General features: G+C 34.6%; 1 pseudogene; it reads left to right on the top strand.

Moving 5' to 3' along the window:
• Window positions 1-736: 736 nt before the first annotated feature.
• LOC133814574 (probable LRR receptor-like serine/threonine-protein kinase At1g05700) overlaps window positions 737-6,284 on the top strand; it is a 58,956-nt pseudogene continuing 53,408 nt past the window's right edge.

Below are 6,284 nucleotides of genomic sequence, written 5' to 3'. Positions count from 1 at the left end.
ATAATGTAAGTGCAAACTTCAGAACATCAAAATGATACAAGTTGAAGAACATCAAAAGTAAAGTTTCTCTCTCTATCGCTCTCTCTCTCTCTCTCAAACAAAGATTTGGCACTCATACAAATAAAAATTACAAAAAATCATATATTGGTCATCACTTTCCAAAGTGAATATCTTAAACATAAGAGAATTTACAATCTTAACTTGTGATCATAATAAGAGTCCAACTTGTGATAAAAACTTGTCACAAACAATATGTGCCAAGCTACCCATGAAAAATAATAAAAAACAAAAAAGAATATAGGAAGACACATATGCCAACACATACACATGCGCACTACAATGAATTTAGCTTTGTAATAAAGCACCTGCCCAGCACTCCATTCTAGCACAAGGGGATATCTTTATCACATCTGGAGGATCAACACTAATGTTTAAACATAAAACAAGAGCAACATATCTGGTGCTCATTCGAAGGCAAAGATGGATGAGTATCTGGCTGGGGACCCTTATCCTGAGTCACAACTTGTGGCTAATGTTTTATCAGGACTGGATTCTGATTATCTAACTATAGTTGTTCAAGTTGAAGCTAGATTTAGCACTTCCTGACAGGAATTACAAGACATTTTGCTGAGTTTTGATAGCAAACTCGAGCGACTACGGGCCATAAATGCGGCAAACAAAGTTGTAGCACCACCACCAAGTCCAACAACAAACATAGCCACAAAATATCCCAGCTATGGGCGAAGGTCAGAGTTATGGTGAGCAACAAAATAGCAACAGATATGACAACAATGGAGGAAACAGAGGTGGAGGAAATCGTGCTAGAGGAAGAGGAAGGTTTGGTGGTTTAAGACCCACTTGTCAGATCTGTGGAAAGTTTGGACACTCTGTTGTAGCATATTACAATAGGTTTGATGAATCCTATACTGGGAATGAAACAAATGGAGCTCAAAATCAACACAAAGGAAATCACTCAGCTTTTACGGCATCACCAAAAGTAATCGAAAATGATGCATGGTTTATGGATAGTGGAGCAAGCAATCATACAACCTTGAATGTGGGTAATTTGTCTAAAAAATTAGAATATGATGGTAAGAAAATGCTAAGTATAGGTGATGGAAATAAAATTCCCATATCACATTCTGGTACTATCTCATCCTCATATTTAAGCAAAAATGCACACCTCACAAGTAGTAGAAAGATAAAGATATACTTATTTAAAGTGACATGCATAAAAGAAGAGTAAGTAAACTACTAAATCTTACAATGGCGGCTCCTCTCTTAAAGACCAACCTCTTCTCCCTTAGTCAAAATAAAAACATGTACTTTGTGAGAATGGATTTTGTTAGTCAAATCTTACAATGCCTACTACGGCTACATAAAAATATATTCACAATGAATATCTTTGTTACTAGAAAACTAATTAACACCTGACCTACCTAGATATATAATCATCTATATATAAGAAGAAGAAGAAGAGTACCTTCAAAAGCAATAAAATAAGCTACTCGAGATACGGCCTGAACAACTCCAATCTGAGGATGAAAACATCATTCATTTTTTTATGAAAGAAAGACATGAGTAATGTATATAATATATATTAATAAAGGTAAGACAGAAATACATGTCTTACCTTCCAAATTTACACTTTCAATACAACCCAAATATGGTCCAAAAAATTAATTTGCTCTAGTATGTAAATAAATTACAAATATGGTCCAAATAATATAGATGCCCAAATTTATTTTAAATACAAAGCTAAGGCAAGAACTCTCATGTATAGTTGAAGAAACTCATTCAGTTTCTTCCTTCAACATCATTTTAATTTTCAATCTGATTTTCAAAAAAGAAGAATAAGGCAGAACCAAGCTATCATTAGATAAAAGCAAAATTGGTATCTCAAAGGAACATCCTGCAATCTTGCACCTGCACAGTAGCCCCCATCCTTCTATTGTAAAGAGGGAACATTTTGTCAAGTCTGTCATTCGTACTATTGAAAGTAACACCATAAAGTTTGCTTACCAAGTCTTGTTCGCATCTCCTCTACAAGATCATACATCTTTTCAACAAGTATAGACAAATCATATTTGTAAACTGCCCCTGATTTTTGCAATGCTTATGGTAAACCCTGCATCAATATAGCATAAGACGTTTTTCTTTATTGTTTCTCTGTATTTTAAATGAAAAGTAAAGATGAAAAATCAATAAAACATTTGTTTCCAAATTTCTGTGTAATTGAGAATGAATCATGGCTATTGGAACTAATACTTTCTATCTAACTAAACAGATGTTAAAAACAAGGCAATGATCAACCCATATTTAAAGGATGATGCTTCTTATATCTTTCTTTAGCAGGATATATATATCTTTCTTTAGCAGCTGTGTCATTTTCATTTCTAGATGTTTGATTTTTCATATCTGTTTTAGTAACCATATTTATTTTGTTCTGAGTTTTGTGCTTAATCAGAAAGTGTGTGATCTTGAAGTGGTGTGTATGTATGCAGCACAACAAGAACTGTTTCAGGTCTAAAAACCCATGTAATCACAATATGTAATCACATAGATAAACCATTATATATATATATTGAAAATATGCACTGGAAAACCTCATTTATCTAACTCATACCTCTACAATACTCGGAATCAGTTTGAATCTTGCATCCCAAAATATCACCCAAAACCCAGCTTAATTTATTATTTTGAAAACAAAAAATAACTACCAACAGATCAAAGAAACAAAATGGTTGAATACTTTATTATTCCTAACCCACACAGCAACCCAAAACTTCATCTTTTCACACAACGAATCCAGAGACACTTTCTCCTTTAAGAGGAACATTGGAGGAAGAGGCTAAAGAGATAGGGAACAAACTAGCCTTTTTATTTGAGTACTGGTTCAGTGGTTTCCTTTTTAGTTTATTTTAATCTTTTTGTTATGATATTTCTATCTTGGTACCAATAGAGTAATTATCTATCCAGCATAATATTCAAGCTACAATCATAGTGAATTCTGTTAAGGAAATAATGGTGCAAACTCTGTACATACATTTTATTCATGATTATGATGTGTATCATGTTGAATTTTTTTTTTAGAGTTGGAAGATCAGGCTCCAATTGATATGGCTTGATTGAAGACTTGGAATCATGGTGGCCAGGTTTGTTTGCTCTATTCAGTTAGTAACTATAGTCAAATGATAGTTATACGTTTAAACAATTTGTTCATGTTTTTAGTTTTATATGATCCATTTACTTAATTGAAATAGAAGGAAGATCAGAAATTGTAATTCTCTTTTTCTCGTTTCCTATCTATATGGGGTTTGTGCTTTGAATCTTTTATTGCATATTTGGTCCTACTGTTAATCAGCTTGCATAGAATATGAACAGTTTGCCTTTTTGGCTCTTTCAATTCTCTCAAAAGTTTTTGGAAATGGCAATCTTTGAGTTGTTCCTTCTCATTCTCTTTTAATTGATCAAAGATAGAAGGGATTTGATTTCTGTGTTCAATTAAATCGGGTACTTGACTTAGAAATTTTTGTACTAAATTATGGTAGCCAAATAATTTAGTTGCTAATTCTAAAATAATAAGACTACTACCGAAATTATTAGTAGCTAATTTATTATTTTAGCTACCAATTTTCTTTTGGTAGCAAAGAAAAAACATTTACCTACTAATTTTTTGGTAGCTAAAAATAAAGTTTCAATCATTTTATTTTGCAAAATTTAGCTACTAATGATTTCAAGCCATGCTAAGTCAAGCTAATTTCAAAGAAGGTGCAGATTGTTTTATAAAATAAACAGGGTTTATAATCAAAGACCAAATATATAAATTTCAAGCCATGCTAAGTCAAGCTAATTTCAGCAGCCATGCTAAGTAAAAAAACTAGCAGAATTCCGACAATTTGAATTGTTCAAAAATTAGCATGGTTCAACAATCAGAAGGCTAGCTACTTACTGTGGTATTCATAATTATACCTATAATTAGGTGTATCAATACAGTGTAAATCACTGCTCCATTGATAGTGAAATCAAAACAAACAAAGTGTTTGCTGAACAATAATATGCATAAATAAGCATGTCTAATCTATATGGAAAAAAAAAGAATCAAATTATCTATGAAAGGTCTAATACCAAACACTACTACTCTCATGAGACCCTTTAAATTTTAAGTGAGGTGCAAAAACTTAAATTTTAAAAAACTGTCATAGAGGAGGAGTGCTTTGATCAATTTGACTTAGAAAAATTAAGAGGTGTAAACCAACCTCATGAAAGCAATCTGGGGATTCATCTTTCCAAATGCAATTTTGACAAAATCATCTTCCTTGAAGGAAAATGTGGCATCAGGCTTTTCTTCTCCTTCCAATGTTCCTTAAATTTGACCAAAACACACAAAAATGAGCATCTTCTTTTTTCTTACTAAGAAGTTACTTCACAAATAGTGATCAAAACAAAAGTAATGGCAAATGAGATTAAAAAAAGGTTTACACTTGAGCAGGTTGTGCAGAAGCTTCCCACTCTTTAGTCGACGCTTGGGCCGAATTTCTGTTTCTTACGTATTGCCAAAAATATCCTCTTGAGATCAGACTTTTGATCTCGTACTTCAGTTGTCTGCACTCATCGGTGGTATGATCGATGTCTCTATGAAATCTGCAGTACTTATTGGTGTCTCTTTTTTATTTATGATTTTTTTTGCGATAAAGATGTTTTCCCAAATTTCTGTAAGCTCGGTATAAACCGTGTAAATGGAGAAATATTTATCCACAATTTTTCTTCTCACCCCCATCCGCCTTCGAGTTGTTCCATTCATTTTTCTCTCTTTTTCAAGGGTTCTCTCCTAAGGGCCGCGACGTTGAGGGGGTAGCCGAGGTCGAGGTTGAGTTGACATTCGTCGTTGTAGTTATAACAGACCGGGGGGTCAGTTTTAATGCTTGTTGACGCCGTTTTTCGTCAAACAGTGAAAGAAGAGCACGTAAACAATAACTGAAAATGGCCAATTGAAATAAAACAATGTAAACACACGATTTTTACGTGGTTCAGCAGTTAAATCTACCTAGTCCACGAGTCTTTGTTATTAAACTCAAGATTATCTCTAGGAATTCTTCAAGAATGAATTCTCCAGAGTTTTCTCTCAAGGATCAGAATTTCGGTCCTTTACAATGGTGCATGGCCTCTCTATTTATAGAGAAGGCTAAAGAATACTATCCCACATATTTTGGGTAGTTACTCTTTTTGTATAAATAAAATTAATGGCTTTAAATGCCTATAATCAGATATAAAAGGAAACGTCCCCTGAAGACCAGGGGACGTATAACTGACCAAATAATATCCCATGATTCTATGGGATTTACAATAATAAATGAGGATTACATCTCATATTTATAACACTTGTAGATATTCAAGGTGGTTATCACGTATCTCTAAGGCTTTAGCCTCCCAGGTTTCCCGTCACCTTTCGAGTTGGAGACATCTTCCGAGGTCACATGGCTTTCGAGATCGTATGTGCGTCGAGCTCGGGACCCCTGACCCGAGGTCATCCCTGGAGATGAATGCTTCCCCGGAGCTATCTTTCGAGATCATGAATACTTCGAGGTCACCATACTCGAGGTTGTCTATGTCCTGCAGGCTCGACATGCAATCCTGGAGCATGTTTCCAACCTTATGAGTCTACTTACTTGCGAATTCCAACTTTCGAGGTCATATTTTGCATAGCTCGAAATCTGGGTGTAACATCTTGCCCCCTCAAAAGTATTTGTTCGAATCCTAAGAGAAGGAAACTTTTGAACTACTTTCTTTGAGAACTGTACCGTCATACACTCTTGAAAATGGACACGCGTCAATTGGGTATTGCTCATTTTTGGTACTTGAGTACCTTGGAAACACGCCCACGATCGTCCGTCTGACACCTTTTCGGCGATATCTTGTTATTGATCCCTGACCATTGGATTTTGCAAGGATTTTGTTCAACGTTCCAGATTAATTCCTTTTTCCCACCTATATATACAAGACCCTACTCTTCGTCTTCATTTTTACCTTCGTTTACCAAAAGCGAGAAAAGAAAAAAAAGAAACCAGAGACCTCCTCATAACGTTTCTATTCTGTGCATGTTTTCTCGGCCAAAGAAACAAAGAAATCCTGGTCTGTTCGAGTCAGTGAGTTCTTATTTGCAACCTCTTCTTCAATCGACAATCTCTCTGCAATCGCCATTATTGTGTAAGTAAGCAATCTTTGTTTTCCATTTTGTCAGTTTTCATTCATGTTGTTCTTGCTGTGTATGTGTTTATGCTAGT

This window comes from Humulus lupulus, chromosome 2, assembly GCF_963169125.1.
Source record: "Humulus lupulus chromosome 2, drHumLupu1.1, whole genome shotgun sequence".
Taxonomy (NCBI): domain Eukaryota; kingdom Viridiplantae; phylum Streptophyta; class Magnoliopsida; order Rosales; family Cannabaceae; genus Humulus; species Humulus lupulus.
Note: the sequence above shows the minus strand (reverse complement) of the source record. Positions and strands in the feature narration are given on the sequence as shown.